This window comes from Erinaceus europaeus, chromosome 13 (genome assembly GCF_950295315.1).
Source record: "Erinaceus europaeus chromosome 13, mEriEur2.1, whole genome shotgun sequence".
Lineage (NCBI taxonomy): Eukaryota > Metazoa > Chordata > Mammalia > Eulipotyphla > Erinaceidae > Erinaceus > Erinaceus europaeus.
In genome coordinates this window covers 87212618-87240355 of record NC_080174.1, presented here as the reverse complement: position 1 = coordinate 87240355, position 27738 = coordinate 87212618, and the positions used below count along the sequence as shown (strand labels likewise).

Below are 27738 nucleotides of genomic sequence, written 5' to 3'. Positions count from 1 at the left end.
TTTAGCTGGACTATTGTCCTGGTTCATTTCTCTAATATTTCTTCTTGTTGGTTTAACCATTCTATATAGTATGACTTCCCTCTCTTGGTACTTTTCAAACAACTGATCACTCTTGCCTCAATTGACTTGTGTCTAAGTTAGGTAATTAAACGGTTCACAGTTGTGGAAATTGACAATTGTTTTAATATTATTTTAATCTCTGAGTTGGAGCTCAGTGGTTTAAAGGCCACTTTTGTTCTTTTTCTTACCTGTAGGCTCTGGGAGCCTTATGGCTTTTAAACCATAGGTAGGCTTTTTAGCTTAATCACTGACTCCTGAGCAAGAGATAAAGCAGGGTGGGGCAGAGATAATCCAGTGGTTATGCAAAGAGACTCTCACAGCCCCACCGCTAGGCCACTAAGGTATAGATCTTCTCCTGAGTTTCCTGCTTAGTTCTCTGTCCCTTGGTGTCAGCACAGCCCCCCCCCACCCCCCACCCCACCCCACCCCCGCTGCAGTTTCTGAGGGCAGTAGCAGTGGAGACTCACCATTGCATTTGGTGAGTCTTAGGGGAGTCCTTCCTTCAGCCAACTTTTTGTTGGTGAAACAGACTGGAGGTGGTGTCTCAACTGGTAAACTGCTGGACAGTTACCGCCACTTAATCTCTCCCTAGGCTCCCCTTTTCCAGGAGCCACACATGTTTGCACTCACCACTGATTTGGTGGGTTCCTGAGGTTGTTCTAGTCCTGTCTTGTTGCAGTCCCAGGTGGTCTCCTTTGATGACTGGATAGAGACAGACATAAATTGGGAGGGAAAGGGGGTTATAAAGAGGGAGAGAGACACCTGCTTTACCACTCATGAAGCTTTCCCCATGCAGGTGGGGGCCAGGGACTTGAACCTGGGTCCATGTGCACTGTAACATGTGCGCTCAACCAGGTGCACCACCACCTGGCCCTTTAGGGCTTTTTTTAAAAAATATTTTATTTTATTTTATTTATTTATTCCCTTTTGTTGCCCTTGTTTTTTTTTATTGTTGTAGTTATTATTGTTGTTGTCTTCGTTGTTGGATAGGACAGAGAGAAATGGAGAGAGGAGGGGAAGACAGAGAGGAGGAGAGAAAGATAGACACCTGCAGACCTGCTTCACCGCCTGTGAAGCGACTCCCCTGCAGGTGGGGAGCCGGGGTTCGAACCGGGATCCTTATGCCGGTCCTTGTGAGGGCTTATTTTTTAAATTGAGATAAAGACAGAACAATTAGGAGTAAAGGAGAGAGAGATGAGAGAAAGAGACAGAGAGAGAGGCACTGAAGCATTATTTCACTGCTTGTGAAGCTTCCTTCCTGCAGGTGGGGAGCAGGGCCTTGAACCCAGGTTCTTATACACTATAATATGTGTGTTCTATTAGGTGTGCCACTGCCAGGTCTCTAGAGTTCTTTCAAAAGCATAAGTTGTTGAGCTTGTTCCCAGAAGCATCCATATGAGGTCTGAAACCTTGCATTTCTATTCAGTCCCTAATTTAGGCTGTAGATGGTCCAGATAGGGTAATTGTCAAATGGAAGCAACAGGAACAATAGTATCAGCTATTTCATGCCAGGGTCACTTCTAGACGTGACACTTTCAGTTATTATTCGAAGCTGACAATAGTCATTAACTATCTCTCTCTTACAAGGAAGGAAACAGACATAGAGAATTTAAGCAATCACCTGGCCTTAAATTCCTGGTCATAACTACCAGATGGTTTCATTCATACCTGGAATCTAGAGTAGTGATACATATGAACTTGCACAAAACAAAACAAAACAGAAATGAACAAACTGTTTCTAAGACATGTAGGAACGATGGCGGTTATGCATCATTGTGAGATGGCAGTGTGAGTTTGCAAAACCTTTGTGGTGGGTGTGCTGTGAATCTATACCTTGTTAATCTTACAGTCTTGTAATCACAAATAAAAAATTAAATTTAAAAAGAGAGAGAGAGAAAATACTGGTCATCAGGGAACTGATCCGGGTCTGGGTAAGACCAGACTCCTCTCCTGTCTGGAATCTCTCTTGTTTTTCTTTTAAGACTAATGATCCTACAACTGTGGTCTCAGGGGGACTGGAGGGAAGATTTATTTGAAGAGACTTGCAAATCCGGATGTAAGGCAGCGTGACCTGACCAGAGAATGTCTCACACATTTTATGTCTGTTATCCAAATCATGTTTGTGATAAAGACGCTGTGGAGTCATGTTACGTGTCTCAGCTGGACAAAAATCTATGTGGCTGGAGTGCCTATTTTATTCTGTTTTATTTTGTTTTATTTTTATTTTACACCATGGATCTGGAAAGGATAGCTATTTTGACTGAGTGCCGGGAAAGTGTTTCTTTTGAGTTTGGTTGTTCATGGCAAGATACTGTCTTCAGACTCAAGAGAATATGGAATCATTCTCACTAATACAAGGTATCTGGTTGCCTTTTCTCCATCTGGGCCTCGGGAGGGAGGGAGACATTAATCCTCACTGGAGAAGTTCTGCTGGAGAAAGTCGTACGATGCGATGCTGCAGATTGATTCCACAAGGAGCTCATTCTCACCGTCTGCCTTCAGCTGCCGGGCCCACTGGGGACAGGATTTCTCCACTTTTGCTCTGCCGCCACCTGCCCCCACCCCAGAGCCAACTTTCTCAGCTTTTTTCCTGTCTCCCTGCGCTGTGCTTGCCAAGGCCAGCCCTTCCTCCTGGAGTCCACCGTGTCCTGTTGTCTGGATTCCCAACCCGTCCATTGTCTCCTCCTCTCTCTGTTGCCTTTTCCCCTTCGTTACAGCATCCTTCAGATAACACCCTTGTTGGTATGCGGCTTGTAGGCTAGAAGCTCCTTCCGTTCTTCCAAGACATGTGTTCAGGCCTGACAGATCCATTCGGAGTTCTCATAATTAGACCCCGGGGATGCGTCCGGCTTGGGCTGAGGGTGAACCATTTGCAAGTCTTTTTTGGATCAGCTCTCCACATTCTCTGAGCATCTGCAGTCTTCAGGAGGAGGACCAAACTTCTTCATAAAGTGGCTGTGAAGAGAGAAGGGAAACTGTGCGTTAAGATACTCTGTGCAGAGTCTGTAGTGACGCTCAATGTAGTGATAGTGGAGGGTCTTCTCCATAGAGGGAGGGAGGGAAGGAGGGAAACTGCTCATCAGCACTGGCTGTCTCTTTCCCTTCCTCCTGAGCTCAGCCCTCCCCAGGCCTCGACAGCCACCATTCTCACACTCCCTGTACTGAACCTCCCTCTAAATCCTTGCTTCTCAACTGTTGGTATCATCATCATCCTCCCATAAGGAAAAGCATTCAAGAAAATTATTTATTATGGGGCCAGGCGGCGCACCTGGTTAAGTACACACATCACAGAGCACAGGGACCCAGGTTCAGGCCCCTGGTCCTGACCTGCAGGGGGAGAAGCTTCCCAAGTGGTGAAACAGGGCTGCAGGTGTCTCTCGGTCTCTTTCCCTCTATTTCTGTCTGTCTTTATCCAAGAAATAAATCAATTTAAAAAATCATTTACTGGGAGTCGGGCGGTAGTGCAGCGGGTTAAGCACAGGTGGCGCAAAGCACAAGGAGCGGCGTAAGGATCCCGGTTCGAGCCCCAGGCTCCCCACCTGCCGGGAAGTCGCTTCACAAGCAGTGAAGCAGGTCTGCAGGTGTCTGTCTTTCTCTCCCCCCTTTGTCTTCCCCTCCTCTCTCCATTTCTCTCTGTCTTAACCAACAACGATGACAACAATAATAACTACAACAATAAAAAAAAACACAACAAGGGCGACAAAAGGGAATAAATAAATAAAATAAATTAAAAATAAGTGTAAAAAAAACACATTTACTGCACTATTTTATCACAACCAACACTGTCACTATTTTCATTGCCATTAGTACTTTAAGTGGCAAACGCTAGAAGAAGTACTTTAAGCCTACTAGAAGCTCCCATTCCAAATGGACTCTTTTTTTTTTTTTCTTCCCTTTTCCAGCTACCAGATGAAAGAGAGAGACAGAGAAAGAGGAGAAGTACCACATCCCTGGTCCACCACTTGGGAAGCTTTCCCTTTGCGAGGTGCCCCCACGCCGTGATCTAGTGTTAGTGCTCAGGCCCTAGTGCATGGAAAAGTGTGTGTCCTGGGGGCTGGGCAGTGGCCGTGGCGCATCTGGTTCATCGCACATAGTAGTACTATCTGTCAGGATCCGTGCAAGGACCCAGGTTCAAGCCCCCAGATCCTCCCCACCTGCAGGGGAGAAGCTTCACAGGCGGCGAAGGAGGTCTGCAGGTGTCTTTCTACTTTCCCCTCCTTTCTCAGTTTCTCTTTGTTGTATCCAGTAAATTGGGGGGGGAAAAAAAAGACTAGCAGGAGCGATGGATTCACAGTGGGGGCACTAAGCCCCAGCAATAACCCTGGAGGCCAAAAAAAAAAGAAGGAAAAAGAAAGAAGTGTGTGTACTCTGCAGGTGAACTGTCTCCTGACTCTCCTTTTAATTAGTTTAGTCACTTTAAATTAGAGGTCGGTGAAATAGCTCATGGGGAAGTATCTGCTTTGCTGTGTTGGCAAGCCAGACCTGAGCTCCCAGGAGACCACAGGGAAGTACCAAGACTGAGGGAAGCTTTGGTGCTGTGGTGTCTCTCTCCCTCTCTTTCCCCTTCTGTCTCTGCCTGCAGTGATGAAACCCCCAACCAGGACAAAAATTAAATTAAATTAAATTCCTTTCATTTCTCTCTACTAAGATAAATTAAATTTTAAGGAATGAAATTCTATTAGGTGGAATTGAGTCTTGGAAGGGTCATAAACCATTATAGTAATCAAGAATCATCTCTCTCTGTCTTATAAAAAAAAATACATTTTTTTTTTTTGCCTCCAGGGTTATTGATGGGGCTGGGTGCCAGCACTATGAATCCACTGCTCCTGGTGGGTATTTTCTCCCATTTAATGGATAGGACAAAGAGATCTTGAGAGGGAGGGGAAGAAGGAGGGAGAGAGAGAGACCTACAGACTTCTTCGCTACGGGGGAGCAGGGGACTCAAACCCAGATCTCTGTGCAGGTCCTTGTGCTTGGTACTATGTGTGTTTGACTGGGTGCACCATCACCTGCCCCCTAAAAATAAATAAATCTTAAAACAAACAAAAATAGGGACTGGTGAGATAGCTCACTTGAGAGGACTACTCCTTTGCCACAGGCATGACCCAGGTTCAAGTCCCCAGTACTCCATGGGGGCACTGCTTCACTGGGGGAAGCTCTGAGGCTGTGGCCTCACTCTAGGCAGATCTCAGTGAGGAGCCAGGAAGCCCTGGCAATGACAACTAAAGCACACAGGTAGCTGACTGGAAGTCTGTCCTAGTGTGGGGAAGGGACAGACATCTCCTGAGAGCAGATGGAGTGAGCAGGACCTGAGTGCTGTGGGCAGAGTCTGTGTGAGCACTGGGAGAGCAACAGGAGCAGGGTCCCTAACTTAAAGTAAGGAAGAAGCTGCTTTAGCTAAAGTGGCCTCTTGCTGTGTAGAACAGTGGAAAACCAACTGAGACAGCTGATAAAGGGACCTCTTCTAGGTGCTTGAACAGAGGACTGCAAGGGGAACTTGAGGGAGAACAGAGTCACTTGTTGAATGAAAAAAAAAAAAATCCCAGAGAGGACCTGTGAATCAGGGAATCTAGTTGGGGGGGGGGGGGTCTTTGTAATCCTGTAGTGCCAATATACATGCTCTTTGCCTTGGGCCTACATATTTTTTTAAATTTAATATTTATTTATTCCCTTTTCATTGCCCTTGTTTTTATTGTTGTTGTTATTGATGTTGTCATTGTTGGATAGGACAGAGAGAAATGGAGAGAGGAGGGGAAGACAGAGGGGGAGAGAAAGATAGACACCTGCAGACCTGCTTCACCGCTTATGAAGCGACTCCCCTGCAGGCGGGGAGCCGGGGGCTCGAATCGACATCTTTACTGCTGTCCTTGCGCTTTGTGCCATGTGCGATTAACCCGCTGCGCTACCGCCCGACTCTGGGGCCTACTAATTATGGTAGAACCTGGAGGGCCCAGTTTGCTCCCTCATGCGAGAAGGGTCTTGACCCTGAGGAAATGCTATCCTTCCTTCCTTCCTTCCTTCCTTCCTTTCTTTCTTTCTTTCTTTCTCTCTCTCTCTCTTTCTTTCTTCAACATTTCTTTTTTAATTTTTAAAAAGTATCTTTTAAATTTATTTATTATTGGATAGAGACAGAGAGAGAAATTGAGAAGGGGGCAAGGGAGATAGGAAAAGAGAGACACCTGCAGCCCTGTTTCATCATGCGCAAAACTTTTCCCCTGCAGGTGGGAGCCAGGGCCTTGAACACGGGCCCTTGGGTACTGTAATGTGTGTGCTTCAGCAGGTGTGTCACTCACCACCTGGCCCCCGGAAATGGTTTTCTTGTTAAATGCTATGCTCCCATGTTAGGAATATTCGCAAGGCATGAGCACCCGTTAAGGAAACTGGACTTCTATTTTCTGTCTCCCACCTAATTTTCTAGATCAGAGTCTCTTTAGATGTACAGGAAGTTTCAGGGAGAATCATTTGAGTGCAGTAAACTGGGGGAGTTGGGGGAGAGGCTATGGCTATGGAAGCTACCACAGTAAGGGACCCTCTTCCCTAAACCACATACTCCTACTGGAAATTTCAGGTATATGCAGTGTTGTTCTGTTTTTATCCTATGTATGCGTACTTGAGGTGTTTTGGTTTTTTTTTTTTTTGTCCCACAAGTCAATTTAATTTATGACTTATGCAGCCTCACTCAGTTATGTTTACCCATCCAAGTGTTCAACTAGCTGCAAACAGGAGGGAACCCTGCTTTTTAGGACCTGTATGTGAAAGGAAGGAAGGAAGGGAGGAAGGAAGGAGAAGAAGGAAAGAAAGGAAAGAGGAGAGAGAGAGAGACGGGAAAGAAAAAAAGGAAGAGTTAAATCTAAGTAGAAAAAGAATTTTAGGATCATGAGCATCTGTGTTTTAGCAGTTAATTTTTAACTCGTCAAAGTCAAATATTCCAAGTTAGAATAAGCCAATGAATTGGGGTGAGCTGAGGTAGGAAGCGAGCTCATCCATTTCTATCCACATTGGCAGAAGACTTCTCTGTGCCCCACCCATAAAATACCAATACTTGTGATCCCTCTTCTCACCGTGGACTGGAGAGTCAACATGGCTCATTCACACTCGATGGGCAAACATGGTTATTGAGTATTGCTTCTAGGTCATATATTCTGTCTGGGATCCTGGTAGAATCAAAAATTGAAATGGTCCTCATAGAAAACTCTTCGTGAGACAGGCTGGGAGTATGGATCGACCTGTGAACGCCCATGTTCAGTGGGGAAGCAATTACAGAAGCCAGACCTTCCACCTTCTGCACCCACAATGACCTTGGGTCCATACTCCCAGAGGGATAAAGAATAGGAAAGCTGGGGGTCGGGCCGTGGCGCAGTGGGTTAAGCGCATGTGGCGCAAAGCGCAGGGACCAGCGTAAGGATCCCGGTTTGAGCCCCCGGCTCCCCACCTGCAGGGGAGTCGCTTCACAGGCGGTGAAGCAGGTCTGCAGGTGTCTATCTTTCTCTCCCCTTCTCTGTCTTCCCCTCCTCTCTCCATTTCTCTCTATCCTATCCAACAACGAATTGCGTCAACAAGGGCAATAATAATAACCACAACGAAGCTACAACAAGGGCAACAAAAGAGGGGAAAAATGGCCTCCAGGAGCGGTGGATTCATGGTGCAGGCACCAAGCCCAGCAATAACCCTGGAGGAGGAAAAAAAAAAAAAAAAAGAATAGGAAAGCTATCAGGGGAGGGGAAGGGATACAGAGTTCTGGTGGTGGGAATTGTGGGAAGCTGTACTCCTCTTATCCTATGGTTTTGTCAATGTTTCCTTTTTATAAATAAGAAATTAAAAAAAGAAAACTCTTCGCTACTGTACCCAGGATATAGTTGAACATTCAATAATTGGCAGCTATTGTTATTTGCAAGAAGTACATGCAAGTTTAGAAATTCTTGCACAAGCCAAGAATTCACAAGTGTGAACCTAGGCAAGGGAATAGAAATTCTATATGCACCAACCTCCTGAATGTGCCAGTCTTAGCAAGAGGTGGTTGTTCCTCGTGAAGCAAAAGCTAGGCTATCTGGATGTACTGCTTAAAAAGAATCATGTCTTGTGTTTTCCCATACAAAGAACATTCATCAGCACATGGACTTCAGGCGCTGAGAATAGTGTGTATGTTTAGGCTGGCACACAGATGCCCTTTTCTTTTGCCAGTAGGACATTCATTTGCATTGAAGACACCTAGGAGGCATGTTTTACCAAGCCATGTCACATGTGGCATTGTGAACATGCATTTCATAAGAATTCCATAACAGGAGGCTCAAGAAAGGCTATGGAGAGAAAATCGTGGAAAGACAAGGCAGCTGTGAGTCCTTATTTAATTAAATTCTGAGTTTCTTTGGGCCCCTAATGTCAGAATTAGTCTTATTTAGGCCAGACTCATAATCTCATGCCAAGATGGCTCCCCATGCATTTTTTTTTGCATAGTTCAGGGTCTCCATGTGCATCCTATTTTTGGAGGCTATATTGATTTATTTTTGCCTCCAGAGTTATCACTGGGGCTCAGTGCCTGCACTACAAGTCCACTGCTCCTGGCTGACTTAAAAAAATTTTTTTTTTATTGGATAGGCAGGGAAATTGAGAAAGGAGGGAGAGGAAAGAGACCAAGAGACCTGCAGATCTACTTTACAGCTCAGGAAGCAGACCCACTGCAGGTGGGGAGCCGGGGCTGGAACCTGGATCCTTACACCAATACTTTTGCTTAGTACTATGTACGCTTCACAGGGTGCACCACTGCCCCCACCCCGGGGGTCTGGATTTGCATCTCACCTGGGTTTTTGCTATAGTCCAGATCTTTCTTCTTGCAATGGCAACAAAGTAACCTCTGCACTGATTAGGCAGCCAGTAGTTTAGCATTTCACCCATCTCCAGACATTTGGGCGGTTTCCAGTGTTTCACAGCGAGGAACTTCCTTGCTGTCAGTGTCGCACACAGACTGCTTAGTTAACGACTCACCACGCACCCTCTCTCCAACAGAAAGATGCTTTCTGCCAAGGTATTAGAGGTGATATCAACTCATTAAACTAAGAGTCTTAAGAACTGGCAGGCAGCATTTGCTGAGACAGCATCTTCCTCTGGCTCATTTTCCTTCATTTAATTAAGAGAGGGAGAGGGAGAGGGAGAGGGAGAGGACACCTCATAGATGTTAAGATGAGCGTGGTGGAGACACATATTGCCCTGGTGACATTTCCACCCCTGTGAACGTGTCACTCGGGTTTTTAGGAGGGAAAGTGGACATTTGGTTTGGGTGCAGAGATGTCTGCATACACTCTAATTTAACAGATCTGGCGTCACCGCCAGTGCCAGTCAGAGTGTGGGAGCAACCAAGCTGTAGATGTTTTTAAAGCAACATAGTTCTTGTTAATTTAAAATCAGGCTGACAAAGAGCTGGTTGAGTTTGAAATCACATTGTGTTGTGGGAAACACCTGGACTGTGCATTCAGACAGTCCTACATTTGACTTTTAATTCCATCACTTGTAGACTGGTGGTTTTAGAGAATGTGTTCAATCCTTCTGAACCTCGGTGTCTGTATTTCTTTCTGTCCTTTGGGTTGTTTGTGTCCCACAGCCCAATAGAATGTGTGACGTGAGGGAGGGACTCAGCAGTTATTGGCAGGGAAAAAAGAAAAAAAAAAGGTAGATTGATAGACACCTGCAGATCTGCTTCACTGCATGTGAAGTGACCCCCCTCCCGCAAGGTGGGGAGCCCTGGGTTTGAACTGGGATCCTTATGCCGGTCCTTGTGCTTAGTGCCATGTGCGCTTAACCCGCTGCGCTACCACCCACCCCCAAGAAAGAAAGAAAGAGAGAGAGAAAGGAAGGAAGGGAGGGAGGAAAAAGAAAAGGAAAGGAAAAGACAAGAAAAGAGGAGAGAAAGGAAAGGAAAGGAAAGGAAAGGAAAGGAAAGGAAAGGAAAGGAAGAGGGGAGGGGAGGGAAAGGGGAAAGGGAAAGGAAAGAAAAAAAGAAAAGATGACTAATGTGTGTGGTTGGATAGATCAGTGGAAGGACAAATCTGCTGCTTGACTGAATGGAGAAACCACTGTGGATTGAGAAAGACTGAACTTAAATACCAAATAAAACATGGGCACCAACAGCAAACCTATCTGCTCCATTAGCCTGAAGTTTGCTAAGCAGATGTTTTTACTTATACATTCCAGACTGAAATAAGAAGCCACGAACCCTCTCTTTTGCCTTTCTTGTCTGAGTAGATGTGAGTGAGAGATTGAGAGAGAACACAGTAGTAGGTGTAACCCTAACGAGAAGAATATTATTTCCCGAAGTCCAGAAATTCTGGAGGAGAAAGTTTTTTTCCTTCCCTGTCATTTGCTACTAAGTATCTATTCTCTTTTTCACTCCCATCATGTATTCTCTTCACTATATTGAGACGTTAGAATACAGCCTTTCGAGGGTCCGGCAGTAGCACAGCCGGTTAAGCACACTTAGCGGAAGCACAAGGACCAGCATAAGGATCCTGGTTCGAACCCCCGGCTCCCCACCTGCAGGGGAGTTGCTTCACAAGCGATGAAGCAGGTCTGCAGGTATCTGTCTCTTTTTCACTCCCATCATGTATTCTCTTCACTATAATGAGATGTTAGAATATAGCCTTGCGGGGGTCAGGCAGTAGCCAGCGGGTTAAGCGCACGTGGCACAAAGCGCAAGGACTGGAATAAGGATCCTGGTTCGAGCCCCTAGCTCCCCACCTGCAGCGTAGTCGCTTCACAGGCGGTGAAGCAGATCTGCAGGTGTCTGTCTTTCTCTCCCCCTTTCTGCCTTCCCCTCCTCTCTCCATTTCTCGCTGTCCTATCTAACAATGATGACATCAATAACAACAACAATAATAACTACAGCAATAATAATAATTTAAAAAACCAAGGGCAACAAAAGGGAAAATAAATGAATAAAAAGAATATAGCCTTGCTTCCTGGTGGTCACTCAGTGACTATCACAGTTGTATGCCTATAAGCCCTTTCAAAACTGAGAAGCTATAAATCACCTCTTCACACAGCTCTTGTTTTTATGGGCAAGCAAAGTCCGTGCCCAGCCTCCTCACAGAGTCTCCTCTCCAGCTTCGTAGAGGGAACAGGGCATATGCCAACCCTTAGACCACAGCTCTCATCTGAACAATGGAGGTTCTGGCAGTGGGGAAATGTGGAGACCACACGTTTAACAGATAAACTAGGAGGGAGAAAAAAATGACAACATTCAAATTTAGTGGAGACGATTTCCTTTTCAGACTTCATCATTTGTTTGGTTTTTGAGCGAGATAGAAATGTCTTGTGCTGGGGCCGGGTGGTGGCGCACCTGGTTGAGAGCACGTTACAGTGCTCAAGGACCCAAGTTCGAGCCCCCAGTCCCCACCTGCAGGGGGAAAGCTTCACAAGCAGTGAAGCAGGGCTGCAGGTGTCTCTCTGTCTCTCTCCCTCTCTGTCTCCCCTACGCTCTCGATTTCTGGCAGTCTCTATCCAATAAATAAAGATAATAAAAAAAAATTTTAAAAGAAAAAAAAAGGCAATATATATATATATATATATATATATATATATATATATATATATATATATATAAAGAAATGTCTTGTGCTGGGACCAGGTGGTGGTGCACCTGGTTGTGCGCACATATCACAATGTACAAGGACCTGGGGTCAAGTCCCCAGTCTCCACCTGCAGGGGGAAAGGTTTGCAAGTGAAGCAGGGCTGCAGGTGTATCTCTGTCTCTTTCCCCCTTAGTCTCTTCCCTCAATTTCTGGCCATATCTAATCCAATCAATAAATAAAGATAATAAAAATTTCTTTAAAAAAGAATTTTTGTAGTTATCTGTTTCAGCTCTGGCTTATAGTGGTATGGGGGATTGAACCTGGACCTTTTTTTTTTTTTTTTTAAGGTTTTTTTTTTTTTTTCCCCTCCTCCAGGGTTATTGCTGGGCTCAGTGCCTGCACCATGAATCCACCACTCCTGGAGGCCATTTTTCCCCCCTTTTGTTGCCCTTGTTGTAGCTTCGTTGTGGTTATTATTATTGCCCTTCTTGACACCATTCGTTGTTGGATAGGACAGAGAGAAATGGAGAGAGGAGGGGAAGACAGAGAAGGGGAGAGAAAGATAGACACCTGCAGACCTGCTTCACCGCCTGTGAAGCGACTCCCCTGCAGGTGGGGAGCCGGGGGCTCGAACCGGGATCCTTACGCCGGTCCCTGCGCTTTGTGCCACATGCGCTTAACCCACTGCGCCACCACCCGACCCCCGAACCTGGACCTTTTAGAGCCCCAAGTGTTTCTCTGTTTCTTTGTTGTTGCATGAGACAGTTCTGCACCCACCCCTTTTTAATTTTTTTTCCACTGGCAAAAGAAAAAGGGAATGGAGGAATTAAAATAGCAAAATTTTATTTTCTAGTGCAAAGCTAGTGCAAAGCCCTGGCTATTGCCTGAAGCCCTGTGCTGACACCGGCACATGGATGGTTAACAAAACTCTTCCCCAACTGAGCTAAGTGAGAAGAAGAAACGTTAAAACAGTAGTTGCGGGAGGCAGAGAGGCCAAAGGGAAGGTTAGCAGCAAAACTGTGCGGAAGAATTCAGGCATCTGAGGGTCGTGCAGAATGTCACTGGGATGGTTTATGCCAGCTCAGAGGGCAGCCTGAGGAGGGCAAAAGGACCACAGTGGAGTTAAGTTCTATTAATCACACAGACACGCACACTAGAGTTCAGGCTTGTGACTTAAAGGCAAGATGAATCTTGTGGGCGCCGGGCGGTGGCACAGCAGGTTAATCGCATGTGGCGCCAAGCGAAGGACCAACACAAGGATCCCAGTTCGAGCCCCCGGCTCCCCACCTGCAGGGGGGTCGCTTCACAAGCAGTGAAGCAGGTCTGCAGGTGTCTATCTTTCTTTCCCCTTCTCTGTCTTCCCTGCCTCTCTCAATTTCTCTCTGTCCTATAGAACAATGACAGCAATAACAATAATAATAATAATAATAATAACAACAACGATAAAGAACAAGGGCAATAAAAAGGTGAAAAAATAGCCTCCAGGAGCAATAGATTCCTAGTGTAGGCACTGAGCCCCAGCAATAGCCCTGGAGGCAAAAAAAAAAAAAAAAAAAAGAATCATGTGGGAACTTTCCCACTCTGATGACAGAGTGCTTAACAGTCTATACCTGCACGCATCACTTTCCCTCCTTCGGACCCGCACGTAAAAAACAAAGGAGAGAGAGGTGGGATTCACAAAGGGAGAGATAGCCTTCTCTGTTGGGCAGCCCTCACTTCAGTGCTGGCAGAGAGCTGGAGGGCTGGAGCATGGCTCTCCCCTGGGAGCTGACACTGGAGCCTTGGTGCTAAGATAAATGGGCTTCATTCATGAAGAAAAACACTGCTCTGCTGAGAAGCACCCGGATTGAAGCAGCAGCCAGAAAACACAAGTGTGGTCAAGGGTGGTGCCTAGCAGGGAGAATCCTTCTCCTAGGAATTCTTTTTTCTTCCTTCCTTCCTTCCTTCCTTCCTTCCTTCCTTCCTTCCTTCCTTCCTTCCTTCTTTCTGTCCTTCCTTCCTCGTTCTCTCTTTCTTCCTTCTTTTCTTTTTCCTCCCTTCTTTCCTTCCTTTCTTTTTTCCTTTCTTCCTCCCTTTCTTTCTTTCTTTCTTTCTTTCTTTCTTTCTTTCTTTCTTTCTTTCTTTCTTTCTGTCTTTCCTTTTTTCTTTCTAACACCCCACAGTGTTTCCTGTGGCTACAATGCCCTAGCCATCTGGAAGCACACTACACACGCAGTGTAGCAAACCACTCAGCATTAAGATTGGGTCCAGCCATTTTCAGAATGAACTGAAATGCTGGCATGAAGAAGGCAGGACATCTCCTAATTGCTTGGTTTCTGGAGTTCTCAGAGCACTTTTTGAAACCCTCAAGTGGCAAGACTTTCATAAGAATCAGAACTCTTGTCAGCTGTGTCCAGGACCTAGTCAGAACTCAGGCTCGAGCCATGAGTTTGTATGTACTGAACCTCTAGCATGGTTTCTGGAGTGCAAGGAGTTGTGTTTCTGAAGAGAGCAGATTTAGGGGTGAGTGGGAGGTGGGAAGCCCTGTGTTCGTTAACCTTAAGGTTCACTGGAGAAAAAAAAAAAAAAAAAAAAAAGAAACACTTATTTGCGTATCATGCAAACATCAAAAAATTAGTTCAACAAAATATTTCTGACGGGCTGTGAACATGTATTCATTTGGTAACCAAAAAGGAAGGATTTCACTGAATGCCTAGTCTGTGCCAAGCACCGCCCCTGGCACTGGGGCACAGCCATGAACAAACAGCTTCCTTCTCTTACAGACTTTCCATTCCAGTGAAGCAGAGAGCTAATCATTCAATAGGATAGAAAACTGAGTGCCAGGAAGTGGTGAGAGCTCTAAGGAAGAGCAAAGCCAGGGAAGGGAAGAGAGACTAGGGCCTCTCTGAGGAGAGGGACCTTGTGACAGAGACCTGAGGGCCTTCAAGCAGCAAGTGTATAGATAGGCTTGTGGCATCTGGGAGGAGGTCAAGTCCAAGGAAGAATTCATGGCGTGACCTCAAGGCAGGAAATAGCATGGAACATTGAAGAGAAAGGGGAATTGGTGCCTGGGTACACAACCTCACCAGTGTCTCTTGGAAGCTCATTGCTTCGGAGCCCTGCCCCCACTAGGGAAAGATGGAAACAGGCTGGCGGTATGAGTCTACTTGCAATTCCAGAAGACAGAACTCTCACCTTCTGCACCCCTTCCCCCAATGGTTTTGATCCATACTCCCATTTTAGGGGGAAGATGACCAGAGGGCTCTGAACTACAATTCCATCAGGAACCGGAGAGAGAGGAGGGAAAAAGGAAGGGACACTTAGAGGTAATAATAGGTATATGTGTGACTTGGAAAGGAAGAGATGATAGGACCTTAAAAGGGGGGGGAGCAAATGTGTAGAAATAGTAGATGTAGAAATAGTAGTTAACCCATATCTGCAGTAGTAGATGTAGAAATAGTAGTTAACCCATGTCAGCAACCTTGAGAGAACTGCTGTAGCTTATAGTGGAGGGAACAGAGATACAGAACTCTGGCAGTCGATACAGTACAGTTATCAATATTAAATCACTAATAAAAAAGGGGGGCAGGGGTAGATAGCATAATGGCTATGCAAACAGACTCTTATGCTTCAGATTCCAAAGTCCCAGGTTTAATCCCCCACACTACCATAAGCCAGAGCTGATCAGTGTTCTGGTAAAAAAAAAAAAAAAAAAAAGGTGTTGTTGTTTTTGGTGGTGGTGGTGGTGGTGGTGGTACACCTGGTTGAGTGCACATGTTACAATTAAGGATCCAGGTTCGAGTCCCCAGTCCCCAAGTGCAGGTGGAAAGCTTCACGAGTGGTGAAGCAGAGTTGCAGTTGTCTCTCTGTCTCTCTGTCTCTCTATCACCCCCTTTCCTCTCGATTTCTGACTGTCTCTGTCCAATAAATGAAGATAATCAAAAATCAGTCAATCAATCAAAATAAAAGGTGGGGGGTGGCCTAACAGGTTAGTTAGGAACTCACACTCTGTTTATGTAGGGCCTGGTAGGTCCAGGGTGAACTGTCCTGGGCGTGGACTGGCAAGTGTTAGCGTGTTGAACAAGATGGTGAGGAGATCTGACTAAACTAGGGTCCGCCCAGAGTGAGCTCAGAAAGGAATACAGAGATGTCTGCAGGCACCCAGGTAACTGATGCTGCCAGCTTGAGCTAGGATAGTGCTGGAGTGGCTCACATGTGATCTTCACTCAAGAGGCATTTGGGCGGAGGGGCTGCCGGCATCCACAAGGTGAGTGGGTAGAGGTGAGGTGGACTATAGAGGACGGAGGCAGAGAGGCCTAAGGCTTGAGCTTGGAGCAAGGACAGGAGTGTTGTCTCCCCCTGAAAAGGGGGCCCCAGAGTTAGTGCAGACTCAGAGATCATTCAGGCTTTGGTTGTGACCACTGTCAAGTTGGAGATGCCTAATAAGGCCTCCTTGGGGAGATGTTAAGAAATCAGTTGGATAAACGTTTAGCTCTGGCATCTGGAGAAAGGGCTGGGAATGGAGATGCCTTATTTGAAAGTTGCTCAGATTTAGGGAGGAAAAAAAAAAAGAGAGAGAGAGAGAGAGAATCTAAGTGAAGGGAAATGAAAATGCATATCATAGTTTCCCTTGTAGGGAGCAGAAACTTGTCACTTCCACAGTGTGTGTGACAAAGTATTAACTTCATGGGATGGACTCTGAAAGCAGAATGGAGATGACCTTTATTCAAAGGGTTGTATTCAGTATTTTTCTTTCCTTTTTTTTTTTTTTTTTCTCTCTCTCCCCCAGCCCCACCAGGTTATGAGGGTGGGTAGGTGCTTACACAATAACTCCTATCACTCCTAGTGACCTTTTTTTTTTTCTTTGATTTTTTTTCTTCTGGATATATGGTGAGAGAGAGATAGAGAAGAAGAAACACAGCATTGTTCCAGCTTCTCCCCCCTGCAGGTAGGACCAGGGGCTTGAACTTGAGCCATCCTGCATGGTAAGGATGGATGGATTCTACCTGTTGCACCACTGATACTGACTTGTAACCATTTCCATTAAGGAGTAGATCTCATCAGTGGAGAAGGCAAATTTTTAAATAGTTTCATGTACGTTATCTTCCTGGCTGACTTTCCTCTTCTCCTCCCTCGTATCCTCTGGGTTAGTTATTGGGGCTGTTTAAAGATAGTGTTTCAGCAGGTAGAGCAAATGTTTTATAGACTTGAGACCCTTAGTTTTATTTTCTACACTGTATATAACCATAGTGGTTCTTTGATCCCTCTTTTTCTCTAAGGAAATAAATCTTTGAAGAAAAAAATAAAAAAGGAGAGGGGAAAGGATGGTCTCTTGGCCCTTCTGGTGAGTTTTGTTCAACAGTTCTGAGTCTTTCACTTGTGTTTATAAGGTAGACCTATTATCAGTAAATTGGCCTTTGCTTTCTCTCGCCTCATACTTCTTTTACTATTTGCCTAGTGTTTGAAGAACTGGGGCGGGGCGGGGGGGTACTGATTGATTTTTCATCCTAAAGAGGTAGAGGAGGTCACATTAAAATCTGGTTAGAGAAAGATTAAAAAAAATTATTATTATTATTAGAGAAAGAGGTTGGAGAGGAAATGAGAGTAGGGGGGAGACAGAGAGGGAGAGAGATGGAGACCCCTACAGCCATGTTTCACCACTCGTGAAGTTTTCCCCCTGCGGGTGGGGACCAAGGGCTTGAACCTGGGTCCTTGTGCACTGTAATGTGTGTGCTTAATCAGGTGTGCCACCCACCTGGCCCCCAAGAAAGACTTTTGCAGTCGACAGAAAATGAGTTTTAAAAGTTTAAGAGAGAACTCGGTATCCACAGTTGTCGGTAGGGTAAGAGGAATCACTTTTAGAGGGTGAAAGCTAGTTCTGGCAGGTGTCAGATAAATACCAGCTTGATTTCCCAGTTAGCTGTTTTATTTTCCTTTTCCCTTTGGGAATCTGAGCACCTACATCCAGAGTCTTTCCCCTACCACCATCCCATTTATTGGGAAAGTAAGTAAGTAAAGAGCTTATTCTTGTGAGAAGGAAAGCAAATAATGGAAGCATAAGGTACAGCCTGTATAATTAAAGGACTTTGTACTGTGTCTGTGTAGATACATAAACAAATGAGACGTTGAGATTCATAAAGGAGAGAAGCTGAACGTGGTATATGCCAGCTAGTCACTGAGAGCTAGCTAGTCAGAGCTGTGTCCAGGCTGCTTAAAGGAACTCTTACCTGCTTTTAAAGCCCCTTCTAGTGGTAAGCCGAGTGATTTTTTTCTTTCTTGGCTCTGGATGGTGGTTTTTGTTTTCCCCTGGGGCTGTTTGTACACGTCCTCAAGATGGGGTGAGCAGACTGTGCAGTTCACAATGGGTGTGAATGTGGATGTTCCTAAGCAAGTAAGGAGGTGAAGCGCAACTACAGAGTGGTTTCGCTCATGTGGAATAGAGAGAATTGAAAATGTGGAAAAAATGCATATATATCTGAGACTGTGGGAGAACTGTAGTGGTTATCTCTGGGGGGCGGGGGTGGGGACACAGACCTTTGGTGACGGGCCTAGGGAGTCGAGCGGTAGTGCAGCAGGTTAAGCGCACATGGCAGGAAGCGCAAGGACTGGTGTAAGAATCCTGGTTCAAACCCAGGCTCCCCACCTGCAGGGGAGTCGCTTCACAGGCGGTGAAGCAGGTCTGCAGGTGTCTGTCTTTCTCTCCCCCTCTCTGTCTTTCCCTCCTCTCTCCATTTCTCTCTGTCCTATCTAATAACAACAACATCAATAACGACAACAATAACTACAACAACAATAAAAAAACAAGGGCAACAAAAGAGAAAATAAATAAATAAACAAATAAATACATTTTTTAAAAAGGCTATACTGTAAGTTATCGCTCAAAGCTCTAAAGTTAAAAAAAATCTAGCTGAGAAGTGTTCTCATATTCAATGTAAAAATGCTTGTCAGGCATATATGTAAATATGTAAATCTCACAAGTGGAGCTAAACATACAAAGTACTAGTTTGTTGTGGCCACAAGGCAAAGTCTGAGCTGACCAAGCAGAACACTGTAGTGAGCAGTTATTCCCCAGTTACCTAGCAAGCTACATTTTTTTTCCCTCTTAAGAGCACAAAGTGCTACATACTTTTTTTTTTCCTGTTAGACATTCTTTTTCACACAACACACTGTAAGAACATATACACTCATTTGGGAAAAATCAATCCCAGACAGGGAGGTCATTTAAGCCCCTTCTGTTGAACAACGCAAGATTAGATGCTACAAGTAAGTTAACGGGAAGCCATAAGGATGCTTGTAGCATCTGATCCTCTTAATGATTCGGAGACAGCAGGTTATCCATTTATAGGTGTCTGGACAAGCACACTGGAGTTAAACCAGACCGAAACAGTCTTTTACTGGTTGCATTCTGTCAGGGAATACAAATATTTCATATTTGAATCATGCTTTGTCGTTTGCAAAGTGTTTACTCACGCACCTGGTTATTTGACCTAACATGTAACAAGCACAGATATTGACACCCATAATGATTAAGAAACTTGTGAAGAAGAAAAAAAAAAAGGCAAAGGTTCACCTGAATGAATGTAAGAAAGGTACCCAGTGGTGGTCTGGGAGACGGCACAGTGGATAAAGCATTGGACTCTCAAGCATGAGGTCCTGAGTTCAGCACATGGACTAGAGTGATGTCTTATTCTTTCTTTCTTTTTTTGAATAATTTTTTAAAAAATATTTATTTATTTCCTTTTTGTTGCCCTTGTTTTTATTGTTGTAGCTATTGTTGTTGATGTCGTCGTTGTTGGATAGGGCAGAGAGAAATGGAGAGAGGAGGGGAAGACAGAGAGGGGGAGAGAAAGATAGACACCTGCAGACCTGCTTCACCGCCTGTGAAGCGACTCCCCTGCAGGTGGGGAGCCAGGGGCTCGAACCGGGATCCTTTCTCCTGTCCTTGCGCTTTGCGCCACCTGCGCTTAACCCACTGCGCTACCAGCCAACTCCCTGATGTTTTGTTATTTCTTTTTCTCCCCTTGTCTTTCTCATTAACAAATAAAATATTTTTTTAAAAAGAAAGAAAGGTACCATATGTATAGATCTTTTTTTTCTTTTTTGTAGCTGTTGTTTTCCCACTTTGAGTAGATTATATTGAACACAGCTGGATTCGTGTGGGTTTGCTGTTTGCTTTGTTGTTACCGTTCGTATGGTCAGGGCCTCACTACGCCAGTTCAACTTTGTCAGACAGATCGAGAGACAGATGAAAAGGAAGAGACGGAAAGATACCCCAGCACTGAAGCCCCTTCCTGGCCAGTAGAGGCAGGCTTGTACTTGACAAGCAGGTGAGTTCTCCTAACAGCTCTGCTTGTTGCTTTTAGGAGTTGTTGGTCTCTTGATGCAGCAAAGGATGAACAAATCCCCAGAATCTTTTTTATTTTTTTTTTTAATTTGGCTACAGTTTAAGATAGAACCACTCAGTGGGATCCAGCCCCTCGCCCCAAATAGGGTGGGCCATTTCATACCACAGTCACTGAGTGGGTTTAGTGACAAGAGGAGGTCATTCACACCTTGGAGGTGAGAAGGTCTCACCTCCAAGACTTACCTCACTTCTCATCCTCCTCTTCTGACCAGAGCCCGGAGAAGCATAGTCATGTGCACTAGGGTAGAAAGAGTGAAAACAAAGCCTTGTGTGTCTTCTGTGTTTCTCTGATTCAGACTCAGGGCAGTGCCGTCTGTGCCTCCTGCCTCCTACCAGTCTCTATGCAGTCTGAATATTTCTGTGATGACTTTCTCTGTCTCGGTGCCTGGCAGAAAGTATGCCATCATTAGGAGAGATGTGATTAGAGCTAAGTCTCGTGGGCAAAATGATTCTTTCCATTAAAGAACAGAATTGCAGTTACCCGAGAAAGCTGGCATAAGTGTTTTTTTTTTTGTTTGTTTGTTTTTTAACCAGAGCACTGTTTAGCTCTAGCTTGTGGTGGTGATGGTGGTGGTAGTGGTGGTTGTGTGAATGTGTGTGTGTGGGGGAGGGTTTGAACCTGGGACTTTGGACCCTCAGACAGAAGAGTCTTTTTGCATAACCATTATGCTATCTACCCCCATTCTTATAAATTTTACGAGGCTAGTCAAAGCTCAGTCATATCAAGTGGGTTTTTTGTTTGTTTATTTGTTTTTTGCCTCCAGGGGCTTGGTGCTTGCACTATAAATCCACTGCTCCTCGAGGCCATCTTTTTTCCTGTTGTTGTATGATAGAACAGAGAGAAATTAAGAGAGGAGGAAAGAAACATAGACACCTGTAGACCTGCTTCACTATTTGTGAAGTGATCCTCCCCACCCGCCTGCAGGTAGGGAGCGGGGGGGGGGGGGGGGGGGGGCTGGAACCAGGATCCTTGTGCGGGGGGGGGGGGGGGTCCTTGTGCTTCGAGCCATGTGCACTTAACCCGGTGCGCCACCACCCGGCCCCCAATCAAATGGTTTTATCTTGAACGTTCTAGTCAACCATGATTGGGCTTTTATTTTTTTGCTTTTTCATTGAAAGCAAATCAGAATTGTCTTGGAGGTCATTGTTGCTGGGGTGAAAAAAAAGTGTTAATGTAACTGTCTTCATTGACGCTTGCTAGCTATCAGTCATTCTCACAAAGGCCATTGTGCCAGCTAACAGGAGCTGAACTCTAAATCTGGATTTACTGGAGGGCCCTGGACTCATTCCTGTCAGGCTGAAGTCTTTCTCCATCTCCTCTCTCCGAAGGCCACAGATCTGTTTCACTCCTTAGCCCTTCCGAGAAAAGAAGTGCTGGCCAAGAGCTGATGTCACCATTATCAGATAAGGACTGTACTCCAGTTGCTGAGTCAGTCACTGTAGTAAAAACTCAGGTATCATCATTTCACCCATGGTCCCTGGTAATTTTCTGTTCTGTAGTTCTGTGTGGCCCAACATTTCACCATCTTTATTTATTTATTTTACCTTTTGTTGCTCTTGTTGTTTAACATTGTTGTGGCTATTGATGTCGTTGTTGTTGGACAGGACAGAGAGAAATAGAGAGAGGAGGGGAAGACAGAGAGGGGGAGAGAGAAAGACAGACACCCACTTGTGAAGCGACTCCCCTGCAGGTGGGGAGCTGGGGGCTTGAACCAGGATCCTTACACCGGTCCTTGCACTTTGCGCCACGTGCGCTTAACCTGCTGTGCCACCGCCCGACTCCCTCACCATTTTTTTTTTTACTTTTTATTTATTTTAAAAAGGAGACATTAATAAAACTGTAGGATAGGAGGGGTACAACCATACACAATTCCCACCACCAGATCTCTGTATCCCATCCCCTCCCCTGATAGCTTTCCTATTCTTTCTCCCTCTGGGAGTATGGACCCAAGATCATTGTGGGTGCAGAAGGTGGAAGGTCTGGCTTCTGTAATTGCTTCCCTGCTACACATGGGCATTGACAGGTGGATCCACACTCCTAGCCTGCCTCTCTTTCCCTAGTAGGGTAGGTCTCTGGGGAAGCGGAGCTCCAGGACACCCCTGGTATTTCACTGTCTTTTATCCTGCAAAAGTCCTACTGGTCAGATAGGACCATAAAAGATCATCTTCTGACCCATGTCTTTGCAAACTGTGGTGTGTTTTGTCTTCTAGACTTTTTAACTCTGTGGGATAGTGGGAATGTGGTTCACTGCAGTGAGCCTCTCCCTATAAGACACTGAGTCAACAAATGTATGTGAAAGTAGGCTTACTCCTACAAAATAAATGGCCTTGCCTAAATTAAGTAAATCTTTATTTTTCAACACCAGATTTTAAAGCTGAAAGATATTTAGTTATCTCTCAACCAGTACCAGCAGGCCTAACACGGCTAGTGGTTGTGTTCTGTCAGAATCGAGAAAGTAATTCTTTCCCTTCGGCCTGGCGTCTAGTGAACGCTAGACCCTCAGCTTGCCTTCTCTGTTTTGTAAATACCATTCCCTATAAACTTTTTCCAGTTCTATAGAATCATTAAGTATTTCCCCTAGATAGCTCAAAAGGCCCCATAGCTCAAAAAAATTCAGATTAGTAGGGAGAGCTGAAGTGGGATGACAGGAGGTCAGATGTAACTTTGCATTTGTTCCCATATAGAACTTGGGGCTTGAAACCTATTGACCTTCCACACATCTCAAAAACTCCAAGTAGAGTCCCCAAATGCCTTAGTTTGTGTGACATTCAGAGAATTCCAGGGGCATGGAACTTTTCCAGGGCTAAATTCAGAAAGGCCCAGGCCTTAGATAAGTTTGTTTCCCTGTGTTAAAGTAAGATCAGTTATCAGAAAGAAATCTCAATAAAGTCTAGTTTCTAGGGGGGCAGGTGGTGGTGCACCTGGTTGAGCACACATGTTACAGTGTGCAAGGACCCGGGTTCAAGCCCTTAGTCCCCACCTGCGGGGAAAGCTTCGCAAGTGGTGAAGCAGGTCTGCAGGTATGTCTCTGTCTATCTCCCTCTCTTTCTCCCCCTTCCTTTCAATTTCTGACTGTCTCTACCCAATAAATAAATAAATAAATATAATAGAAAAATTAAAAATAAGAAAGACTGGTTCTAAAACTCAACACTTAGCTATCCGATGGAGTTAATTCTATCTTCCTCTTGGGCTTGTGAAAAACTCTGCTAACTATTCCATCTGTGAGATGGGGTATCTGAGTGCTGGTTATCATCCCTTGGAGGGGGGAACTGACCAGCATCACCTCTGACAGAACAATCTTGTCACCTTGCACTGTAGAGATTGTGCCCTCAAAAGGCCTTGGCTGTTTCCTGTGGATGTATCTGTGCCAGGTCTTTCTGAACCAAGGGCACTGGAGGCGTTGGGTCATTTCCTTTGGCCTTACGGTTATCACTGTGGCTCCCTCCTCTGGGTCATGCATGCTCCTGCTCCTTAGACAGTGAGGTCTCTCTCTCTCTCTCTCTCTCTCTCTCTCTCTCTGATTTGAAACACCTTACCCCCAGGCACTGAGCTGCACACAAGATCAGGTTGGTGCTTGATTCCTCGGAAGCCCCTACATGGGCCGGTTTCTTTGCCTGGCTCCTTCCTCCCTTTCCGTCTTCACCCTTCCACTCTACCACTGGCGTCCTCCCAGTGATCAGCCCAGGCTGCTGCTGGTACCTCTCTTCTGTGCTCCTTTACTTACTGGGATGAATTTGTGGATTGCTTAGAGCTAGGATGGCTGGATGAGTGGTTCTTATGACTTAGTGTCTACTCCATGAAGAGAGGACTAGATTGTCTTCTTCTTCTTTTTTTTTTTTCCCCTGCTGGGGCTTGGTGCTGGCACTAAGAATCCATTGCTTCAGAAGCCATTGTTTTTTAGAATATTTATTTTCCCTTTTGTTGCCCTTTTAAAAAAATTATTGTTGTAGTTATTGTTGTTGATGTCGCCATTGTTAGATAGGACAGAGAGAAATGGAGAGAGGAGGGGAAGACAGAGAGGGGGAGAGAAAGACAGACACCTGCAGACCTGCTTCACCGCCTGTGAAGCGACTCCCCTGCAGGTGGGGAGCTGGGGGCTCGAACCGGGATCCTTAAGCTGGTCCTTGCGCTTCGTGCCACATGCACTTAACCCACTGCGCTACCACCCAACTCCCCCAGAAGCCATTTTAAAATGTATTATCTATTTTATTTTTTTATTTAATAGGACAGAGAGAAATTGAGGTGGGGAGATAGACAGCCAGACAGACAGACCAAGCGAGAAAGAAAGGACCTGCTTGACCACTTGTGAATTGTCCCCTCTATAGATGGGGAGTGGGGACTTGAACCCAGGTCCTTCAGCTTAACCATATGGGCCACCTCCTGCCCCCCTAGATTTTATTCTCTACCACACCCCACACCTTCCACAGGCACCCAAAGGCTTCTGGGAACAGCATGGTTCACAGAGCCACCAGGAAACTAGCCACCTTGAGAGAGAAAAGCCATTCTAGATCTTTCTCAGAGGGTAATTTCTTCACCATCCTGTTTGGTTAGGTCTTCACTGGCCCTGCTGACAGCACTGTGCTTATTCTATGAAGGCACCCATGCTAACTGAGCCAGATTGCCAGGGGTCAGGTAAACATCAGGAGAGACAGAAGACCTGAGACTACTCTGGAGGGTGAGGACTGAAACATGACATCTCTCCCCTCGGTTCTGAAGGTCGGATGACTTACTGTAGGCTACCCTCTCTTAAATTGTGAATTTTGGATGCTTCATGTCTTAGTTTGACCCAGATTATTTTTCTTTCTCCCCAGTGAACATTAATCGTTTCCTGTAAATTTTCCTCATGTTAGGAAACAGATGTTCCATGTTTTTTTATCTGAGGTTTTCCCAAATGCTGACCCAGGACTTTAGAGACATACAGACATGGAGAGAGAGAGAGAGAGAGAGGGAGAGAGAATATTTTAGGAGTCAGTTATATCAGAATCAGAATGTGCTAATAAAAGCACAGCAAACATATCTGTGGAATTGTACAGATTTTTCCTAGGCTGGAAACGCCATAGGACATTCTGTTTAATGTGGTTTAGACTTGTTTGGTTACTACAGACTTTTGGCCTCAGAATTCCTTATCTCATGATAGTCTGCTCACCAGAATAAGGAGTACTGTAGCAAAAAGCACACAGTTCCTTTGGCCTATATTCACATGTTCTGATTTTTAACCAAACTATTTTTTTTTTGCTGTTGTATCTTAACTATGTAAAAATCCATCCCCCATCTTTCTGTAAACACTGAGTTCCTTCTCTGTGTTGAACAGGATGCCAGATTCTCTGGGAGATACAAACAAAATATAGACCCCTGGGACCATATTCAGTCAGAAAAGTGAGCGTGTTCAGGAATGATCACAATAAAAAGAATCAAGTAATGGTGTGAACTCAGGGAGGAGAAGACTGATTTCATGGAGCTAGAATGTGAGGGTATATTTAGGCAAAGAAGTGGTATTTATGCTAGGTTTAAAAATGTAAAGCAAACAATTTAGGCCTGAGTTTGAATTTGATTTTTACTGCATACCATCTATATAAGATGATCTAGTGCAAGTCATTGTTCTGGTGGGGTCATGAAAATACTACTGGCATTCTATGAAGCCAGACAGAAGAAGGCCAGTACTGCATAGTTTCACTTACATGTGGAATCCAAAGATGGAAATAAAAAAGTCAAATTTATGGAGGGCCGGGCAGTAGCACCTGGTTAAGCGCACATGGTACGAAGCACAAGGACCAGCGCAAGGATCCCGTTTTGAGCCCCCAGCTCCCCACCTGCAGGGGGGTCCCTTCACAGGTGGTGAAGCAGGTCTGCAGGTGTCTTATCTTTCTCTCTCCCTTTTTGTTTCCTCCTCCTCTCTCAATTTCTCTCTGTCCTATCCAAAAAATTTGAAAAAAATTGCCACAGGAGCAGTGGATTTCAAGTGCAGGCACTGAGCCCCAGTGATAACCTTGGAGACAGGAAAAAAAAAAAAACTGTATGTAGACAGAGTAGAGAAGTTGGGGGGGGGTCTTGAAATAGCTTGTTTGGATAGTGTGTCGCTTTGTCATGTGTATAACCCAGGCTTGAGGCCAGCCCCTACCACATTAAAGAAAGCTTTGATGCTGTGATCTCTCTCTCTCTCTCATTTTCTCTCTCTCTGTGTGTATGTGTGTCTAAAAATTAAAAAAAAAAAAGTAATTGTTGGGTTTGAAGGGTAGGGGAAATAAGAGTTTCATTTTTAAAAATGTGTAAAGTCTTAGTTCTGTCATGAATAACGACTGAGGAACTAATGAAAGGCATGATAGAGGCACAGGAATCCAGCCCCATTCTCCGCCTGCAGAGAGAAAGCTTCATGCGTAATAAAGCAGGGCTGCAGGTGTCTCTCTGTCTCTCAGTCACACTCTCTCCCCCTTTCCCTCTCAATTTCTTTCTATCTCTATCCAGTAATTAAGAAAGAAGGAAGGAAGGAAGGAAGGAAGGAAGGAAGGAAGGAAGGAAGGAAGGAAGGAAGGAAAACTGGAGATCACAACACTATTCTGTTACGGAACTTTACTAGAAAGTATAACTTAAATGTTTTCGCAGCAAAAGAAAAAGAGAAATATGTGAAGTAGTGGATGTTTTCATTAATTAGGTGGGGAGAATCTTTTCATTATGTACATATATCAAATCATTATAGGTATTTTATTTTACTTACCTTTTTTCTGAATAGATATAGAAATTCTTCCAGAAGATTCTATGTGAAAAAAAAAAAAAGATGTATGGGGGAGGAGCCACATGCCAATCCTTTGTCAAAGTTTTAACATCAAGATAATTTCTCCTGTGGCATTTAGTAAAGAATAATAAGCCCTTCAACTTTTTAAATCATTTTATGAATCTGAGATTATAGTAAATCATAAAACAGCAAGATTTTCCTTCTCAAGGCTTGCCAGTTACAGCAACAACTGCCAGAAAAAATGCTTGGTTATTATTTTGCAATTCCATAATCTTACCCTTTTTTGCATTCTTATTATGATTTAATGTTGATTTACAAAACTCTAAGATAATAGGGGTATAGTCTCATACTGTTCCCATCACCAGAGTTCTGTGTCCACAGCCCCTCTGCTGAAAGGAAATTGCTACAGTTCTCCCAAGGTCGCAGATAGGGGCTGACATTTTAACTATCTCTATCTATCTATGTACGTAATTTTTTTTTTTTTGCCCATTTTTTCCCTTGGTCCTGACTTTACTGTCTTTCTAGGTCACACCTACACTTCCGAGTGTCCTTCCTTTTTTCCCCCCTCTTCTATCTGTGATGAAGCAAAGAATGCCTGACTTCCTCTGGTGTTTTCCAGGTTCACTTCCCTTTCAATGATGATATAAAAATAAGGTTCCTGGTAACAGATGCTTCGGGTCCTGGTGGGATGGATGGGGTTCAGAGCCCTCTGGTTATCTTCTCCTATTATCTTCCCCTCCGGGAGTATGGACCACATTTCTTTATGGGATGCAGAAGGTGGGAGTTCTGGCTTCTGTACTTGCTTCTCTGCTGGACACAGACAGTGGCAGATGGATCCGTACCCTATCCTCATAATGTGTGTTTTAAATATTACAATTTTCTTTCTTAATATACTTAATTTAAAAAACACTGCATTGTGGTGTTACAGGTATCAGTTGTGCATCATGAAGAATCAGCTTGCATATCTGCTTCACTAAGTTCATCACTGAAAATGTAATTCTTT

At 44.8% G+C, this 27738-nt stretch overlaps 1 protein-coding gene across 10 annotated transcripts in view; it reads left to right on the top strand.

Annotated features, from left to right (window-relative positions):
- Positions 1-27738, top strand: part of GNG12 (G protein subunit gamma 12) — a 170165-nt gene that overhangs the window by 38266 nt on the left and 104161 nt on the right. For 2 of the 10 annotated variants that reach the window (XM_060206393.1, XM_060206391.1), the window contains exon 1: positions 16288-16585. The exons of 2 other annotated variants lie outside the window; for them this stretch is intronic. The gene's annotated coding sequence lies outside the window, so the exon portion shown is untranslated. Of the gene's footprint in view, positions 1-15843; positions 15868-16287; positions 16586-27738 lie in introns of those variants that run through there. 6 more of the 10 variants (XM_016189366.2, XM_060206389.1, XM_060206388.1 and 3 more) reach the window with 5 other exon arrangements.